Source organism: Mus caroli, unplaced genomic scaffold (genome assembly GCF_978045245.1).
Source record: "Mus caroli unplaced genomic scaffold, Mus_caroli_1 scaffold_14, whole genome shotgun sequence".
NCBI classification, from domain to species: Eukaryota; Metazoa; Chordata; class Mammalia; order Rodentia; family Muridae; genus Mus; species Mus caroli.
The window spans coordinates 57,130,679-57,152,077 of record NW_028227269.1 but is presented as its reverse complement, the minus strand read 5'-3'; the positions used below and the strand labels follow the sequence as shown (position 1 = coordinate 57,152,077).

Sequence of the window (21,399 nt, the reverse complement as noted above, 5' to 3'; positions counted from 1 at the left end):
GCCTGGTACACTCCAGATGCTGAACAAGACTCCTGCTCCAACCCACCATACAGGCAGCAGAAAGGACTGGCAGTGGACTTTCAGTAATAAAGTGTAATGGGGAGAGGGGCGAGGGGAGAGTGCACTGATTTGCCCTGGCTGGTGGGCTCTGCAAACTGTTATTGCTGCTGAGGCTGCTTGATGTCAGCCTTGTAGGCCAGGCCCTTGGCCTTCTCTGCACCGGCCAGGTCATCTTTGGTTTCTTTTGCTGCCTCAAGAAGTATATTGGAAAGAGCCCCACCTTGTAGCTTTGCCAAGATGTAATTTAAAACTCTTCATTGTCTTGGTCACATTGCTTTTGAAATGGGCAGAGCAAGTCCCTGGACAGCTCTGGAGATGCCAAATAAGGAAGCTCGAGGCTTCCTGTGGGTTTCGGTCCAGCAGCTGTCATCAGAGTTCACACCTCATTGCTCCACACCATCAGCTGGTTGTGTTTGAAGTTTCATGTGAATGCGGTTCTGTGACTCTGTGGCTCTACAATAGAGTCTTCCAGGATGTACACCAAATGATGGATATTGGCAGGAAGCACCTGTTCTACCCAGTGTACCATCCTGTTGATCTTGGTCAGGAGTCTTCGGGACAGAAGATTCCAGTCAGGGGTCACCTCCCTGTGCACTGTGTGTTCAGTTAAACTGTGTTTGCCAGAGAGATCTGGGTTCCATTGCCACATGGCAGTGAACACTTGGTCTCAGGAACTTAGAGCACTTTCTGGTCCAGGAAATACTTTACCATCACTGAGGCCTGGGCAGGCCTAGCATCTGAACAGCATCCGGGTGCAGAGCCAGGGGTGAACAAGTTGCTACCATGGTCATAGGGATTATAAGACTGTGCCTTAAGAAAAATTTTTTTTAAATCAAATGTTATTTATTTTGTAGTCTAGGTAGTTATTTAAAAATAACAATTAGAAAAAAACAGTGAAAACTGTTCTGTTGCCGTGGTAAAATGTCATGACTGACCAATGTCATTACAGTTCCTGATGGATGGGAGTCCCTGACGGTGGGTAGGGATGGTAGCACGCGGAAGGGCAGGGGGCAGAAAGTTGAGTGGTCACATCCTCAGCCACAAGCCACAGAGGAAGCAGAGACAGAGAATGGAAAGCTGGGAGAAGTTGTAAATTCTTTTATTTACTATTATTAAAGATGTATGTATTTATTTTATGTATATGAGTACACCATTGCTCTCTTCAGACACACCTGAAGAGGGCATCGGATCCCATTACAGATGGTTGTGAGCCACCATGTGGTTGCTGGGAATTGAACCCAGGACCTCTGGAAGAGCAGTCGGTACTCTTAACCACTGAGCCATCTCTCCAGGCCCAAAGTTATAAATTCTTTTTTTTTTCTAAAGATTTATTCATTCTATCTAGATATTTAATTTTTTATTAGATATTTTCTTTATTTACATTTCAAATGTTATCCCCTTTCCTGGTTTCCTCTCGAAAAACCCCCTCTCCCCTCTCCCCTCTCCCCTCTCCCCTCTCCCCTCTCCCCTCTCCCCTCTCCCCTCTCCCCTCTCCCCTCTCCCCTCTCCCCTCTCCCCTCTCCCCTCTCCCCTCTCCCCTCTCCCCTCTCCCCTCTCCCCTCTCCCCTCTCCCCTCTCCCCTCTCCCCTCTCCCCTCTCCCCTCTCCCCTCTCCCCTCTCCCCTCTCCCCTCTCCCCTCTCCCCTCTCCCCTCTCCCCTCTCCCTTCCCCCTGCTTACCAACCCACCCACTCCTGCTTCCTGGTCCTGGCATTCCCTTACACTGGGGTATCTAGCCTTCACAGGACCAAGGGCCTGTCAAGCCCATCCCCAGTGATGTATTTCCTTCAGCAGGGCTGTTCCACCTCCCCAAACAGCGCCACCAACTGGGGACCAAGTGTTCAAGTGTCTGAGTCTATAGAGGGCATTTCTCATTCAAACCACCACATTCAGAATAAAAATGGAGTTGCTATGCTAACCCTAGTTTAAAACTGTTAACGAAGTAAAGAGGTTATGAAGGGAGGGTTCCTATGAATAGTCACTTATTGGGAAAACCTGTCAGAAGCACACAGGCTTGCACAGAGACATCTCAACTTCAGACTAAAGCTACTCAGTATCAGTTTTGTGTGTGTGTGTGTGTGTGTGTGTGTGTGCACATGTGCATATGTCTGTGGAGGCAAGAAGATGTTATTCCTCAGGTACTGGCCTATTTTTTCTTCTTTCTTTATTTTTGACACAGATCTCTTACTGGCCTGGACTTTGCCAAGTAGGCTAGGCTGTGTGCAAAGCAGGTTCCAGGGACCCTTGCTTCTATCATTCCCTTGCTGGGGTTACGGTGTGCAGTGCATCACCAAGCCTGGGTACTGGGTCTGGAACTTGGGTCCTCATGTTTTTTTTTTTTTTTCACTTATATTCTTTTTTTTTAATTAGGTATTTTCCTCAATTACATTTCCAATGCTATCCAAAAAGTCCCCAATACATTCTCCCCCCCATTCCCCCACCCACCCACCCACACCCCTTGGCCCTGGCATTCCCCTATACTGGGTCATATATAGTTGGCAAGTCCAATGGGCCTCTCTTTCCAGTGATGGCCGACTAGGCCATCTTTTGATACAAATGCAGCTAGAGTCAAGAGCTCTGGGGTACTGGTTAGTTCATAATAATGCTCCACCTATGGGGTTGCAGTTCCCTTTAGCTCCTTGGGTAATTTCTCTAGCTCCTCCATTGGGGGCCCTGTGATCCATCCAATAGCTGACTGTGAGCATCCACTTCTGTGTTTGCTAGGCCCCGGCATTGTCTCACAAGATACAGCTATATCTGGGTCCTTTCAACAAAATCTTGCTAGTGTATGCAATGGTGTCAGCGTTTGGAAGCTGATTATGGGATGGATCCCTGGATATAGCAGTCTTTAGATGGTCCATCCTTTCTTCACAGCTCCAAACTTTATCTCTGTAACTCTTTCCATGGGTGTTTTGTTCCCAATTCCAAGAAGGGGCACAGTGTCCACACTTTGGTCTTCGTTCTTCTTGAGTTTCATGCGTTTAACAAATTGTATCTTATATATTGGGTATCCTAAGTTTTTGGGCTAATATCCACTTATCAGTGAGTACATATTGTGTGAGTTCCTTTGTGAATATGTTACCTCACTCAGGATGATGCCCTCCAGATCTATCCATTTGCCTAGGAATTTCATAAATTCATTCCTTTTAATAGCTGAGTAGTACTGCATTGTGTAAATGTACCACATTTTCTGTATCCATTCCTCTGTTGAGGGGCATCTGGGTTCTTTCCAGCTTCTGGCTATTATAAATAAGGCTGCTATGAACATAGTGGAGCATGTGTCCTTCTTACCGGTTGGAACATCTTCAGGATATATGCCCAGGAGAGGTATTGCTGGATCCTCTGGTAGTATTATGTCCAATTTTCTGAGGAACCGCCAAACTGATTTCCAGAGTGGTTGTACCAGCTTGCAATCCCACCAACAATGAAGGAGTGTTCCTCTTTCTCCACATCCTCGCCAGCATCTGCTGTCACCTGAATTTTTGATCTTAGCCATTCTGACTGGTGTGAGGTGGAATTTCAGGGTTGTTTTGATTTGCATTTCCCTGATGATTAAGGATGTTGAACATTTTTTCAGGTGTTTCTCTGCCATTCGGTATTCCTCAGGTGAGAATTCTTTGTTCAGTTCTGAGCCCCATTTTTTAACGGGGTTATTTGGTTTTCTGGAGTCCACCTTCTTGAGTTCCTTATATATATTGGATATTAGTCCCCTATCTGATTTAGGATAGGTAAAGATCCTTTCCCAATCTGTTGGTGGTCTTTTTGTCTTATTGTCGGTGTCTTTTGCCTTGCAGAAGCTTTGCAACTTTATGAGGTCCCATTTATTGATTCTCGATCTTACAGCGCAAGCCTTTGCTGTTCTATTCAGGAAATTTTCCCCTGTACCCATATCTTTGAGGCTTTTCCCTACTTTATCCTCTATAAGTTTCAGTGTCTCTGGTTTTATGTGGAGTTCCTTAATCCACTTAGATTTGACCTTGGTACAAGGAGATAGGAATGGATCAATTCGCATTCTTCTACATGATAACCGCCAGTTGTGCCAGCACCATTTGTTGAAAATGCTGTCTTTTTTCCACTGGATGGTTTTTGCTCCCTTGTCAAAGATCAAGTGACCATAGGTATGTGGGTTGATCTCAGGGTCTTCAATTCTGTTCCATTGGTCTACTTGTCTGTCGTTATACCAGTACCATGCAGTTTTTATCACAATTGCTCTGTAGTACAGCTTTAGGTCAGGCATGGTGATTCCTCCAGAGGTTCTTTTATCCTTGAGAAGAGTTTTTGCTATCCTAGGTTTTTTGTTGTTCCAGATGAATTTGCAGATTGGCCTTTCTAATTCGTTGAAGAATTGAGTTGGAATTTTGATGGGGATTGCATTGAATCTGTAGATTGCTTTTGGTAAGATAGCCATTTTTACAATTTTGATCCTGCCAATCCATGAGCATGGGAGGTCTTTCCATCTTCTGAGATCTTCTTTAATTTCTTTCTTCAGGGACTTGAAGTTCTTGTCATACAGATCTTTCACTTCCTTAGTTAGAGTCACGCCAAGGTATTTTATATTGTTTGTGACAATTGAGAAGGGTGTTGTTTCCCTAATTTCCTTCTCTGCCTGTTTATCCTTTGTGTACAGAAAGGCCATTGACTTGCTTGAGTTAATTTTATATCCAGCTACTTCACCGAAGCTATTTATCAGGCTTAGGAGTTCTCTGGTGGAATTTTTAGGGTCACTTATGTATGCTATCATATCATCTGCAAAAAGCGATATTTTGACTTCTTCTTTTCTGATTTGTATCCCCTTGATCTCCTTTTGTTGTCTAATTGCTCTGGCTAGGACTTCAAGTAGAATGTTGAATAGGTAGGGAGAGAGTGGGCATCCTTGTCTAGTCCCTGATTTTAGTGGGATTTCTTCCAGCTTCTCACCATTTACTTTGATGTTGGCTACTGGTTTGCTGTATATTGCTTTTATCATGGTTAGGTATGGGCCTTGAATTCCTGATCTTTCCAAGACTTTTATCATGAATGGGTGTTGGATTTTGTCAAATGCTTTTTCAGCATCTAACGAGATGATCATGTGGTTTTTGTCTTTGAGTTTGTTTATATAATGGATTACATTGATGGATTTTCGTATATTGAACCATCCTTGCATCCCTGGGATGAAACCTACTTGGTCAGGATGGATGATTGTTTTGATGTGTTCTTGAATTCGGTTAGCGAGAACTTTATTGAGGATTTTTGCATCAATATTCATAAGGGAAATTGGTCTGAAGTACTCTATCTTTGTTGGGTCTTTATGTGGTTTAGGTATCAGAGTAATTGTGGCTTCATAGAATGAGTTGGGTAGAGTACCTTCTGATTCTATTTTGTGGAATAGTTTGTGAAGAACTGGGATTAGATCTTCTTTGAAGGTTTGATAGAACTCTGCACTAAACCCATCTGGTCCTGGGCTTTTTTTGGTTGGGAGACTATTAATGACTGCTTCTAGTTCTTTAGGGGATATGGGACTGTTTAGATCATTAACCTGATCTTGATTCAACTTTGGTACCTGGTATCTGTCTAGAAACTTGTCCATTTCATCCAGGTTCTCCAGTTTTGTTGAGTATAGCCTTTTGTAGAAGGATCTGATGGTGTTTTGGATTTCTTCAGGGTCTGTTGTTATGTCTCCCTTTTCATTTCTGATTTTGTTAATTAGAATACTTTCCCTATGCCCTCTAGTGAGTCTGGCTAAGGGTTTATCTATCTTGTTGATTTTCTCAAAGAACCAGCTCCTTGATTGGTTGATTCTTTGAATTTTTCTTCTTGTTTCCACTTGGTTGATTTCACCCCTGAGTTTGATTATTTCTTGCCGTCTACTCCTCTTGGGTGAATTTGCTTCCTTTCGTTCTAGAGCTTTTAGGTGTGTTGTCAAGCTGCTAATGTGTGCTCTCTCTAGTTTCTTTTTGGAGGCACTCAGAGCTATGAGTTTTCCTCTTAGAAATGCTTTCATTGTGTCCCATAAGTTTGGGTATGTTGTGGCTTCATTTTCATTAAACTCCAGAAAGTCCTTAATTTTTTTCTTTATTCCTTCCTTGACCAAGGTATCATTGAGAAGAGTGTTGTTTAGTTTCCACGTGTGTGTTGGCTTTCTATTATTTATTTTGTTATTGAAGATCAGCCTTAGTCCATGGTGATCTGATAGGATGCATGGGACAATTTCAATATTTTTGTATATATTGAGGCTTGTTTTGTGACCAATTATGTGGCCAATTTTGGAGAAGGTACCATGAGGTGCTGAGAAGAAGGTATATCCTTTTGTTTTAGGATAAAATGTTCTGTAGATATCTGTCAGATCCATTTGTTTCATAACCTCTGTTAGTTTCACTGTGTCTCTGTTCATTTCTGCTTCCATGATCTGTCCATTGGTGAAAGTGGTGTGTTGAAGTCTCCCACTATTATTGTGTGAGGTGCAATGTGTGCTTTTAGCTTTACTAAAGTATCTTTAATGAATGTGGCTGCCCTGTATTTGGAGCATAGATATTCAGAATTGATAGTTCCTCTTGCAGGATTTTACCTTTGATGAGTATGAAGTGCTCTTCCTTGTCTTTTTTGATGACTTTGGGTTGGAAGTCAATCTTATCAGATATTATAATGGCTACTCCAGCTTTTTTCTTCCTACCATTTCCTTGGAAAATTGTTTTCCAGCCTTTCATTCTGAGGTAGTTTCTATCTTTTTCTCTGAGATGAGTTTCTTGTAAGCAGCAAAATGTTGGGTCCTGTTTCTGTAGCCAGTCTGTTAGTCTATGTCTTTTTATTGGGGAGTTGAGTCCATTGATATTAAGAGATATTAGGGAGAAGTAATTGTTGCTTCCTTTTATTTTTGTTTTTAGAGTTGGTGTTCTGTTCTTGTGGCTGTCTTCTTTTAGGTTTGTTGAGGGATTACCTTCTTGCTTTTTCTAGGACGTGGTTTCCGTCCTTGTATTGGTTTTTTTCTGTTATTATCTTTTGAAGGGCTGGATTCGTGGAAAGATAATGTGTGAATTTGGTTTTGTCGTGGAATACTTTGGTTTCTCCATCTATGGTAATTGAGAGTTTGGCTGGGTATAGTAGCCTGGGCTGGAAATTGTGTTCTCTTAGTTTCTGTATAACATCTGTCCAGGCCCTTCTGGCTTTCATAGTCTCTGGTGAAAAATCCGGTGTAATTCTGATTGGCTTGCCTTTATATGTTACTTGACCTTTTTCCCTTACTGCTTTTAGTATTCTATCTTTATTTAGTGCATTTGTTGTTCTGATTATTATGTGTCAGAAGGAATTTCTTTTCTGGTCCAGTCTATTTGGAGTTCTGTAAGCTTTTTGTATGTTCATGGGCATCTCTTTCTTTAGGATTGGGAAGTTTTCTTCTATAATTTTGTTGAAGATATTTGCTGGTCCTTTGAGTTGAAAATCTTCATTCTCATCTACTCCTATTATCCGTAGGTTTGGTCTTCTCATTGTGTCCTGGATTTCCTGGATTTTTTGAGTTAGGATCTTTTTGGATTTTTTATTTTCTTTGATTGTCATGCTGATGTTCTCTATGGAGTCTTCTGCACCTGAGATTCTCTCTTCCATCTCTTGTATTCTGTTGCTGATGCTCGCATCTATGGTTCCAGATTTCTTTCCTAGGGTTTCTATCTCCAGCGTTACCTCAATTTGGGTTTTCTTCATTGTCTCTACTTCCCTTTTTAGGTCTTGGATGTTTTTATTCAATTCCATCACCTGTTTGATCTGGTTTTCCTGTAATTCTTTAACAGTTTTTTGTGCTTTCTCTTTAATGTCTTCTACCTGTTTAGCAGTGTTCTCCTGCAATTCTTTAAGGGATTTTTGTGCTTCCTCTTTAATGTCTTCTACCTGTTTAGCAATGTTCTCCTGCAATTTTTTAAGGGATTTTTGTGCTTCCTCTTTAATGTCTTCTACCTGTTTAGCAGTGTTCTCCTGTATTTCTTTAAGTGTGTTATTAAAGTCCTTCTTGATGTCCTCTACCATCATCATGAGATATGCTTTTAGATCCGGGTCTAGCTTCTCCGGTGTGTTGGGGTGCCCTGGACTGGGCGAAGTGGGAGTGCTGGGTTCTGATGATGGTGAGTGGTCTTGGTTTCTGTTAGTAAGATTATTACATTTACCTTTCGCCATCTGGTAATCTCTGGGGTTAGTTGTTATCGTTGTCACTGTTTAAAGATTGGAGCAGACGCTGTGTTCCACTCACCAGAAGTCTTAAGATCCTGTGGCGGGTGTCGTGGGTAGCTGGCCGGTGTCAGCTGACCCTGGGCCCTAGCTCCCCCGGTGCTGGTCAGACCAGAAGAGGCTTGTGGCCCTACTCAGGCCGGTTTTCTGCCTCCCCAACCAAAGCAGTCTCAGGTCCTGTGCACAATTGGACTGGAGCAGAAGCTGTGTTCCACTCACCAGAAGTCTCAAGATCCTGTGGCGGGTGTTGTGGGTAGCTGGCGGGTGTCAGCCGACCCTGCGCCCTAGCTACTCCAGTCCTGGTCAGACCGGAAGAGTGGGTCCTCATGTTTTTAAGGTAAACACTTTGCCAAACAAGCTATCTCTCCAGTGCCACCATCATTCTTTACAGAGCCTTTCTCCAATTTGTTTCTAATTTAGAGTAAGAGTAATGGTTTATTTAAAAATGACCAGGACCTAGCATTTTATTTGTGGCACATGTTGTCTGTGATTATGTATTGTACAACTCACTGGCTTGTTACTAAAATGAATAGCAGTAATCTGGGAGGGAACTGGAGAAAACTTCCTTAGTGAAGATTCTAATATTAATCCTCCAAATTTAATAACAGAAAAAAGGCAATCCTTAGGTTATAAGCAAGTCTTTTCTGAATTAGATGAAATGTATGCTCTTCTCCCTATGTAGACACTGATGAAAAGATGTCAAACATTTTTGTTTTCAGGTGCTAAGTTCTTTTTTTTTTCTTTTTTGAGATTGGATATCCCTCTGTAGCTCAGGCTGGTGTCAAACTCATGGCCATCTTCCTGTTTCAGCCTCTTGAGTGTTGGGATTATACATGTGAGCTTGGTTTTGTTCTATAAATTCTTTTTTAGGTATACAATTATAGCTTCAATTTTTTCAAAGAATTTTTTTTTTTAAATTAAAGCAATATTGTTCTTTTTATTCAAAATAGATTTTTCCCATTCAGTATATTATGATTACAGATTCTTCTCCCCCAATTCCTCCCAGATCTTGGAGAGATGGCTCAGTGATTAAGAGCTCTGGCTGAAGCTGGGTGGTGGTGGCACACGCCTTTAATTCTAGCACTTGGGAGGCAGAGGCAAGCGGATTTCTGAGTTCAAGGCCAGCCTGGTCTACAAAAGTGAGTTCCAGGACAGACAGGGCTATACAGAGAAACCTTGTCTGGAAAAACCAAAAAACAAAACAAAACAAAACAAAACAAAAAACCCCCTACAAACTAAGGAATACCCATGGAGGGACCCATGTCTACAGTCACATATATAACAGAGGGCTAGCCTTGTGGAAGGAGAAGCCCTTGGTCCTGTAAAGGCTCGATGCCCCAGTGTAGGGGAGTTTCCAGGTGGGGAGGTGGGAGGGATGGGTGGATGGGGGAAGCACCCTCATAGAAGGAGGGGGATGGGATAGGGGGTTTCGGGTAGGGGGGTGGGGAGGAACCAGGAAAGGGGATAACATTTGAAGTGTAAATAAAGAAAATATCCACCCCTCCCCCCCAAAAAGAGCTGTGGCTGTTCTTCTAGAGGACTCATGTTAATTCTCAGTACCCACATGAGCTCACAACCACCTGTAACTGCAGTCTCAGGAGATCCATCATCCTTTGCTGGCCTCTGAGGGTACTGTTGGCACAAGGTCCAGAGTCATACATGCAGGTAAAACACTCATATGCATAAAAAATAAATAAACATTTAAAACATTTAAAATAGTGACATTTGTTTTATAAGGGAAAGAAATTAAAGATAAATAGCCTGCTGCAAAACTGGCTCTGATAGTGATGCTTGGGTAGAAGGTCCTTGACTAACTTAGGAAGCCTGTGCAATATGGGACTCAGTCCCCTTGCCTCTGAATAAAGCTTTTGGATTCAGGGAAGACTATAAGTAACTTTTAGTTTAAAATACCCTGAAGCTATGAATGAAAATAGAGGATCCCTTGGTTTTCTTGGACTCTATCTTTGAGCCAGTACCTTCACCTACTAGACTTCCCATTTCTCCCCACCTGATCATTTTGTTAAAGTTCTGTTGATCTTCAACTACCCTGGGCATTCGGGGGTTGTTAAATTTCTCTTTGGGTAATCTGACTGGGCTCTTATGCTGTTTTATTTGAGTTGATTTATTTTTGAGGTGCTGGGAATTAAACCCTGACAGAGCCTTGTGTGTGCTACTCAAGCACTCTACCACTGCACTAACCTAATCCTGGACGTATCATTTTAAAAGACATTTCCCCTTTATTTCTAAGTTAATTTCTTTAGCTAGTGTTCTAAGTAGTGGAGTCCATGAATATATGTTTGAGAATGTAACCCATTGTATTTTTCTCACATTATAGCAATTCTTCATCTTGTAACATGAATGCTTGACCTTCTTTTCATATAACCACCGGTGTTGTCGGAAGACATACTATGCTTTGAATAAAAACATGGTTAGTTATTCTTCCCTTGATGTATATCGATTTGTCCAGAAGATGCTAATGTTTGTTATCTAACTCAAATGTTGAGAGGATAAGCCCATGGACACAGAAGCAAAATTGAAAGTAATGATTCTGAAATTCATTGATCTCAGCTTGTCAGTCTCATTGGTGATGACAAAAAGATGCTCCAGGAAGAATGCGGATTCAGACTAATGATTGAATTGGAAGGCGGCACTGGGCAGGAAAGCCTCAACTTCCTATCATTATATTATCCTCAATAGCAGTCACACACAGACAGGAACACCCACTAGGTACCTCTGCCAACAAACTTATGAGCTCATCTGAATTAATCTTTGTAAAATCCCACGAGCCATCAATACTTGGACACTATGCCAAGCAATCCACAGGAGGACATATGGCTTCATCATAATTAGAAGAGACATTGGGAACATCACTTATATTAGAACGATCATAAAGAAACTTCAGTTCACTCTGCTGTGGCTGAAACTTTTCAAGAGAATGAATAGAATGTTCTATATTGGAGCTCTTCCTCATGCTTTAGCATGGCTTACATAGCTCAGAATTAAAGTCATCAAGACATCACTGATTACTCAATAAAAAAAAGAAAAAAGTGGACAGGCCTCATGCTGCTGTAAAAGATGCTATGATAGTGCCGAGCCTGTGCTATGGGAGAAGCCAGTGTTTGCAGAGCAAGGATGCAGACTCTCCTTAATGTATCATCCATGATGTCTCAGATTCAACCAAAAGCTGCAGGACTGGAGGGCTGGGGGTGGGGCCAGGAGGGCCACAGGTGGTGGGGCACACCTGTATTTCTAGCACTTGGAGGCACAGGTGGAGGATCTCAGGTTTGAGGCTGGCCTCAGATGTATACTGCGACCCCATCTGTAACAAACAAGCAAGCAAACAAACAAGCAACAACAAATCTCTCTGAGTAAATAATGACATAAATTTATTGACCATAAAGATACAAGGAAGTTGACCCATGCCAGGAAAAAGATTATCCTCGGTATGACCAGATTTTCCACTTAGTAAAGAAAGGTCTCCAAGCAGAAATTGTTACTATGCTCAAAGATACCAAGGAAAATAGTTTTCTTTCTAATATTTTCATTTTAAAAAAAATTAGTTTTTTTTTAGCACACAAACAATGGGCTTCACTATGATATTTCACACATACACAGACACACATAAACACACACAGACACACATACAGACACAGACAGACAGAGAGACAGACAGACAGACACACTGCTCTTATTATTCCCCAGTGAAGAAGTAGAAAATAACAAAATGGAAACTTTAGAACTGACAGATATATCTGAAAGGATCTAATGAATAGGTTTAAAGGCAGATTGGAGATGGCAGAAGTAAGATTTAGGGACCTTTAAGGTAGATCAATTGAAATTATCCAGTCTAAAAGACAAAGAGAAAACAAAAAGGAGAAAAATGAACAGTGTCTCAGTGACCTGTAAGTTAGGAATAAGTGAGTGGACAGCATATAAAGAATAAGCATAAGTGGGCGGAATAAGCGATACAATAGCAGATACCAACACAGAGACAAGAACTACCACAGGACACAAAGGAAAACTCATTGTGTTCGATAGGTAAAGTACAAATGGGGGTGTTAGCTTATTCCTGTGTGCCTCAACAGTCAGGAGGCTGAGGCAGAAGGATCTTGAGTTTGAGGCCAGCCTGGACTACGTAGCAAGACTCTAGAAATAACCCCCTGCAAAACAACAACAATGGGGCTGGAGATGGCTCAGCGGTTAAGAGCACTGACTGCTTTTCCAAAGGTCCCGAGTTCTTATCCCAGCAACCACATGGTGGCTCACAACCATCTGTAATGAGATCGGATGCCCCCTTCTGGTGTGTCTGAAGACAGCTACAGTGTACTTACATATAATAAATAAATAAATCTTTAACAACAACAACAACAACAACACCCCAAAACAAAATAAAACAACAACCTCCAAACTAAATCCCCATAGCCACCAGTACTAGAAACCCAAGCAAGCAAGCAAATGAAGGTTGATATATAAAGGAGTCATGGCAGTAGCAAATGCATACCTGATAATGATACATATTATTTTAGAATTTTCCATATCCTCCGTGGTTTGTTAAAACATAAAACTAAGAATTTGATGTGCACAGAAGATAAACCTTACAAAATGAACCTGAACACAGATTAGGATGTGACAATCCATGGGGCAGGTCTGGAGCATGGATCTGGGGATGTGGAAACAGAGAAGGGTGCCTGATATGGGACTGTTTCAGAACACAGAGTGCTTTTTGTGACATGGAGAAGGAAGATGGAAAGCAAAGGATAAACAAGGCTGAGGAAGCCTCACTAGGGCCTCCAGCTCAGTAGGGCAGCACAGAGGAAGTAACTGAGAGTTCCTGAGTCTTTTAGAGCCACAGAGACATGTTAAGATCCACATAAGGGGAACTCTCTTGAGCTCATTGGTACAGGAGGCATTCCTGAACAGAACACCAATAGCTCAGGCACTAAGATCAACAATTAATAAATGAGACTTCATGAAACTGAAAATCTTTTGCAAGGATAAGGATACCATCAATAGGACAAAATGGCAGCCTACAGAATGGGAAAAAATCTTCACCAACCTTACATCCAACAGAGGACTAATATCCAAAATTTATAAAGACCCCAAGAACATGGACACCAACAAACCAAGTAACCCAGTTGAAAAATGGTGTACAGAACTAAACAAAGAACTCTCAACAGAGGAATCTTGAATAGCCAAGAGGTATTTAAAGAGATGTTCAATGTCCTTAGTCATCAGGGAAATGCAAATCAAAACAACTCTGAGAGTCAATCTTAACACTAGTCAGAATGGCCAAGATCAAAATATCAAGTGATAGCACATGCTGGTGAGGATGTGGAGCAAGGGGAACACTCCTCCAATGCTGGTGGGAGTGCAAACTTACACAACCACATTAGAAATTGGTTTGGAGGTTTCTCAGAAAATTGAGAATAGTTCTATTTCAGGACTCAACTATGCTACTCCTGGGCATATACTCAAAGACACTTGCTCAACTATGTTCATAGTAGCTTTATTCATAATAGCCAGAAACTGGAAACAACCTAGATGTCCCTCAACTGAAGAATGGATAAAGAAAATCTACTTAAATGGAATGCTATTCAGCTATTAAAAACAAAGACATCATGAAATTTGCTGGCAAATGGATGGAACTTGAGAATATCATCCTGAATGAGATAAGAGTCAGAGGGGTATGCACTCACTTATAAGTGGACATTAGTCATGAAGTGCAGGATAACCATACGACAATCTACAGATGGAAAGAAACTGGGTAATAAGGAGGGGCCATGGGAAAATGTATGAATCTCAGAGGGGAAACAAAATCATCTCTGAAGGTGGATGGAGAGAGGGAATTGGGTGGTGGAGGGGTTGGTTGATGAGGGGAACAGGGATGACAATCAGTTTTGTGTGTGTGTGTGTGTGTGTGTGTGTGTGTGTGTGTGAGAGAGAGAGAGAGAGAGAGAGAGAGAGAGAGAGAGAGAGGGAGACATGGCTGGGAGTGAGAATGGAAATCTGTGGGGGGCATCTCTGGGATACTAGCTGGAGGTATGGGATGGGGGAGACTATGGAAAGTCTGTGGGGTGACCCAAGCTGAGATTTCTACCAGTGGGGTAATATAGAGACTGAAGTTACCACCTCTGTAGCCAGGCAAGACTTCCAGAGGAGGGAGGGAACATTAACCCACCCACAAAACTTTCAACCCAAAATTTGTCATGTCTAAAAGATGCTTAGGGATAAAGATGTAGCAGAGAGCAGAGACAGAGGCAACCAATGGCTGCTCCAACTTGAGACCCATTCCATAGGAGAGAGCCAGTGATTGACACTGTTAATGATACTCTGCTATGCTTGCAGACAGGAGCCTAACGTAACTGTCTCCTGAGAGGCTTCATCTAGCTAAGGATGGAAACAGATGCAGAGAGCCATAGGCAAACATCAAGCAGAGCTTGCGGGGGGGGGGTCTTATGGAAGAGTGGGGGATAAAATTGAGTGAGTTGGAGGGATCAAGGACACAAGAAGACCCACTGAATCAACAAACCTGGACCCATGAGGGATTCACAGAGACTGAACCACCAACCAAAGAGCATGCAGGGGCTGGACTAGGCCCCCTACACATTTGTGTAGCTTGGTCTTCATGTGGGTCCCCTAACATTGGAGCAGGGCTGTCTTGGACTCTGTTGCCTGCCATTAGATCCCCTTTCTCTACCTGGACTGTCTGGTTGGGCTTCAGTGGGAGAGGATGTGCCTAGTCCTGCTAAGACTAGATGTCCCAGGGTCGAGTGGTATCCAAGGCGGGGTGTGTGAGGCTTCCTCTTCTCTGAGGAGAAGGGGAGGGAGTAATTGGGGAGATTTTTGTAAGGACTGGACTGGGAGGAGAGGAGGGAGAGGGGCAGCTGAGATCGGAATGTAAATAGAATAAAAAGTTAAGTAAATTATTGAACAACAACAAAAAGAGTGTGGAGAGGATTGGTAGGTTACAGATGGCCTGCCTAGGTCTCATGGAAGAAGATTCATGCACCTCCAAGACCAGTAGAGAGCAAAATCTCAAAGTGAGCACACTGTATATCAAACACAAGAGCATGGCGTCCAATACTGGGGGGTGGGGGGATGAGCTACCAGTGATTACAGATAATTACCTGTGGACCATTTAACCCCCTTTAGTTATCAGGGATTTCACTGAATCCTCAGGGAATGTATGACATCTTCAGAGGAGAAGAGGAACCAGAAGGGAGTGGAAGGATTTCAATTAATGGGGTTTATTAATAAAGCGTTCTAAATCAAAACTGACTGGATTGACATTAAGCAGTGAGGCTGAGAGATTGAAAGCACATCTCATAATTGAGCATTAAAATGTTTAAAGGAAGGCGAACAAGACACATTTGTACAGTTTAACCAATCATCCAGCTTAAGAGATGGGCATGCCTAATCCTTGGGAGACTTGAGGCCCCAGGGAAGGCCTGGTGGTGGGGGAGCACCCTCTCAGAGGCAAGGAATGGCATGAGGAACTGTGGGAGGAGGGGCAATGGCTGCAATATAAATAAATAAAATAATAATAATAAAAGAGATGCTAGTGCTTCAGATGCCCTCATTTAGCAATCACCCCCCCTTTCACCCCATTCTTCCTCGTAGTAACCATTATGTCATTTTCTTACTATTTCATACCTTGAAGATATTATTTTGTTATTAACTTTAACCACCTGCTGTCAGAGTAATCATGGCATGATGAATCTTGTGAAGGCCCACGCTCACACACACACAGTTTTCTAACATTCATCCTTAGAGGGGGTTTTGCTGGGTGATGAGGTGTATGAATCTTTGCCTTCACGAAATAAAGGTTTTGTTTTTCAAGTGTTCCTACCAATTTCCATGCTTGGAAGTAGTGTATGACTGAATTCATTGTTTTACACCTCGGCAACTCATCTTTGTGTGTGTGTGTGTGTGCGTGTGTATTTGTCAAACATTATTTATTTATTGCCAATCCTTCATCCAGCATTTTTTTCAGTCTTGATTTGCAGGTGCTGACTTACCTTTTCAATCTCTGAGAAAATAACAGACCACTGCTCCAGCATGCCTCTGGATTCTGCCTTTTCTATTGTTCTGGAGGAACCGTCTGTACTCTTAGCTGAAGTCAGACATCTCCGTTGCGTGGATTCCATCTTATAACATCGACTCAAGGTCATTGCTCCACTAATTCTCCCCTTTTGCTTCTGCATTACCACTCTCCTCTCTTTCTCTCTTTTTGATCTCTTATTGGTTATTTATTTCTATTTCAAATGTTATCCCCTTTCCTGGTTTTCCCTCTGCAAACCCCCTATCCCTTCTCTGTCCCCTGCTTCTATGAGGGTGCTCCCCCCCCCTATTCCCACCTCACCACCCTAGCATTCCCCTATGCTGGGGCATCGATCCTCCACAGGACCAAGAGACTTTTCTCCCATTGATGCCAGATAAAGCCATCCTTAGCTATACATGCAGCTGGAGCAATAGGTCCCTCCATGTATACTCTTTGGTTGGTGGTTTAGTCCGTTGGAGCTTTTGGGAAGCTGGTTGGTTGATATTGTTGTTCTTCCTATAGGGGTGCAAACCCCTTCAGTTCCTTTAGTCCTTCCCCTAACTCCTCCATTGAGGTCCCCAATGGTTGGCTGCATGCGTCCACATCTGTATTGGTCAGGCTCTGGTAGAGCCTCTCATGGAACAGCTATATCAGGCTCTTGTCAGCAAGTGTTTCTTGGCATCAGCAATAGTGTCTGGGTTTGGTGTCTGTATATGGGATGGATCCCTACGTGGGGCAGTCTCTGGATGGCCTTTCCTCCAGTCTCTGCTGCACTCTTTTCCCTTGCATTTTCTTTTGACAGGAATACAAGAACAAAGAGTGGAGCAGAGACTGAAGGAAAGGCCTACCGCTCTCCTCTCTACTGGGCATTCTTGCTGGCATCAGGCATACATCTATTCTTCCCAACTTAAAACACAGCAAATAGCAGTTATTAGAACTACTAAGTTCCAAGTTCTTAGCTCCTGTCTAAAATTTGCCTTCCAGTTTCTCTCCGTGTTCAGTTCAGTGTTCCTTGTCATTCTTTCATTAGAATTACTCTTGTTAGAGTTTGCAAGTGACTGCAGCATTAACAAATCCCGAAGTCACTTCTAATTTTGTTCTCCACGATGTCTTTTGAATTCCCCATTTCTAGTCTTTCTTTCTTGGTTGGCTTTCCTGGCTATCCCTCATCAATCTGACCTCTCAGCAGCAGTGGTGCAGACCTCAGGCTTGGCATTCTTCTTGTTCCTCCTCCATTGGTGAGCGCATCTAGTCTCATGATTTTAAATAGTGTAACGAAGCTGGCAACGTCCCAATTGTCTTTCTGGAACCGTTCAAGGATGCCCAGACTTGTTTATTCATCTGCTTATCTGACAAATTACTTGGCTGTCTAGTAAATCTTTTAATAAGCCTGCAACCAAACGATTTCTTAAGAGTTTCCATGGCATTTATTTTTAATGCAAAGTAGACAAAGAACTTATTTTCTTGCCTGTGTGAGGTGCACAGCTTTGGTTGGACATGTGTACACTAACATGTACAGCTTCCTTTATCTTCCTCTTCAAAGAGTCATACCTGTGTTTCAGCGAGCGGCCTCTCCATCCTTCCTATTCCACTCAGACGTTCTGGAGTCATTCTTGACTTGTTTATTTTTGTTAGTCACATCCAATTAACCATTAGGTTTTGACTTATTATGTCTTTGACTTATTATTGATGTATTAGGTTGAATAAGAGAAACAACACAAGGATATGGATGGTAAGCAACACATAATATGGATTTGAGGGGCTCCTCAGCTCTGACATTTTTCTTCACGGTCTATATTTCAAAAGTGCCTTAGTCCCTGTTCTATTGCTATGGAGAGGCACCATGACCAAGGCAACGTTTATAAGAGAAAGCATTTAATTCAGACTGACATAGTTTCAGAGGCTTAGTCCATGATCATTATGGCAGGAAGTATGGAAGCATGCAGGCAGACATGGTGCTGGAGTTATAGTTGAGATCTACAAGCTGATCTGTACACACACACACACACACACACACACACACACACAGAGAGAGAGAGAGAGAGAGAGAGAGAGAGAGAGAGAGAGAGAGAGAGAGAGAGAGAGAGACTGGGTTGTCTTGGGCTTTTGAAATTTCAAAGGCTATCCTTAAGTGACACACTTAGTGTCACCCAAGTCCACACTTCCTAATCCATCTCTAGTAATGCCACTCCCCAAATGACTAAGAATTCAAATATATAAGCCTACAGGGGCCATTCATATTCAAACCACCACAGAGCAGAAATGTTTTCTTTCCTTCCCACCTTTCAAAGTTCATTTCTTAGATACTAGCAGAAGTCACTAATTCTGTTGAAAATTCACTAATATCATCTTAATAAATTATTCTTTTTATTAGTTCTTGGTCCTTGGAATAGTTTGGTTTAACCTTCAGTTCCACAATTAAGAATGGCAATATTAATGCTGCCTAATATCAGAGATATTTTTCTGAGATTAAACTAATTAGTGCTTGAAGAGATTCTAATGGTGTCTGGCACATGCTACGTTTTTAAAAAGGTTCTATTGATAATGCTGATGATGCTACTGCCTTCTTGGGTCAATAAGGCTATCTGACTCATTTTTGAGTGTAACATTGTGCTGAGAACATAGTGAAAGTTCAATAAATGTTTATTGAGTAAACAGGTTCATAGGATATAAATGTAGTTCGGTAGTGACATGTATATGTTAAAACTGCTAGGTTTGGGAGATTTAGTAGCCAGTTTCTGGCTCATTCCTTACTGGTTGAATGATGTTGGACTTCATTTTTTAAACTTTAGTTTCTCCAGCCAAAATTAGATATAATATACTTCTGGGTGATATTATAAAGATCACTCAAGATGATGTGCATGGAGATTCTTGATAATCTACAGTTCATGATGCAAATTAACCTTATTTTGTATTAGTATTTGTAATTCAAGGCTTATCCATTGCAATTCTAAAGCAATGATGCTTAATAAGTTAAGTAGTATAAGGATATAAAATTTGTCATTTAAAAACTTACCTTTCCTGTATCTACGTATCTCTTTACTCAGTGTGGGAAGGTGATATGCAGCATACAGATCTTGGGCACATGAAGGCTGAGGGAACATTTACACACTCTGTTCCCAGAAGGGTTGTATTTGGCTGAGTCATCAGAATTGCAGTCTCTTGTTCTTTGCAACACAGCCTTTTCATTTTCTTCTGCCTTAGAAAATTAGTTTGTAAAAGATAATGCTGGCTAAATGCAATCAAACACAATTTTGAAAGCAGTTGGTAGAATTAAGATTTAAAAGCCCAGTTGTTAGTCTGTTAGTAAATAACTGTTTACAGAATAAATTGGGAGGCGATTATAAACCCATACCAACTCCCTGACAATTGTATAGCTATTTTTTGGTGGGGAGTGGTTATTTGTAATCAAGCTGTTTGTGTGAATGGGTGACTGGTCAGCTTGGAATATTAGTCAAATAGAGCCCACATCTGCCACATTCCTCCTCAGGATGCACTGATCTGCCCTCAAATTTTTTTCTTCTTTAAAAAAAAAAAAAAAACACTTCTGTTCTTAGGTCTAGGGAACTCCTTGAGTTGGAAGAGGCTGCTTAATCAAAATCTGTTCTCAGTGGTGAGGCAGTGTTTCACCCAATTTGTTAAGGGTTTTCTTCTTAGGCAATGTTTCATCTCATTTGTTAAGGGCTTCTTCTGTGTATGCTCATAAAGAACTGTTTTGTTTTTTTCCTGTAATCCGTTTAAACCTCGCCAACTCCGAAAAGTAATAAACCCGGCTTCTGTGCTGTTTTATTGATTATGTTTAAGGTCCTAGGTATCAGTGATCTGTTCCATCATTGTGTGTTCGGCAACTTTGATGAAACAGTTCAAGAGCTCATGAGTCACCGGTGGCTATGACAGACCTCACAATCATACCGCAGTTTGTACAAAACTGGTTTTGTCTGCAGGAGACAACCTCAACCTGAGCACCTTGCAACTCTATTAGCTGTTTTATTGCTTTCAAATTTACTTCAAGATTAGCTGAGCTCTGACAGTCACAAGAACATCTCAGTGCTGTAGAATAGCTAATGTCAGAGTCATTCATTTCTACATTTTCCTCAGGAAGTGTTATACAAGATGGTTGGTACCAATTCTACATAAGAAAATGATACCTAACATGATTTAATATGCAATTTTACATTTTTTAAAAACTGAAACTGTATCATCATGTACTCCAAACAACTTGGACTAGTAATTGGTGAAAGCAATATTATATCCATTTTTTTTTGTAAGGATAAATAACTCCTTAGTTCATGGTCTCTCTCTCTCTCTCTCTCTCTCTCTCTCTCTCTCTCTCTCTCTCTCTCTGTGTGTGTCTGTGTGTGTCTGTGTGTTATTTTTCCTGGGGAAAGAGAAAAGTTAGGAAAGCCAGAAGGAAAAAAAATCCTTAGTTTAGTGTTCCAGACTTTATCCCAAGACAAGAATAATCTTACGGGAACACAAAGTCTTCCAGAAGTCTTTACCAGAGGTGTTTAATTAAGCTAACTAAAATATTTTTTTCCATTTTAAATTATGTGTAAGTGAGTGCAGGTGCCCCTGGATGTAAAAAAAAAAGGCACAATATTCCCTGTGGCTGGAGGTAGCTGTGAGCAATCTAACTTGAAAGGTGAGAACAAAACTTAGGTCTATAGCAAGAGTAGAACCTGATCTTAACCTCTGAGCCACCTCTGTAGCCTGATTAAGCTGAATTTTAAAGAATGAGTGTGAATTAACCAGGTTTGGGAGATGGAGGCTGATGATGCAGAGAGGAGTAGATTTAGAAATAATTCTGTATCCTATATACTCTATATCCTATACACTCTATCTCCTATATACTCTATCTCCTATATACTCTATCTCCTATATACTCTATCTCCTATATACTCTATCTCCTATATACTCTATATCCTATACACTCTATATCCTATATACTCTATCTCCTATACACTCTATCTCCTATATACTCTATCTCCTATATACTCTATATCCTATATACTCTATATTCTATATACTCTATATCCTATACACTCTATATCCTATATACTCTATATCCTATACACTCTATCTCCTATACACTCTATCTCCTATATACTCT

General features: G+C 41.5%; 1 pseudogene; it reads right to left on the bottom strand.

Moving 5' to 3' along the window:
• Positions 1 to 80: 80 nt before the first annotated feature.
• Positions 81 to 771, bottom strand: LOC110306516 (PRELI domain-containing protein 1, mitochondrial pseudogene; annotated as a pseudogene).
• Between the last annotated feature and the right edge of the window lie 20,628 nt (positions 772 to 21,399).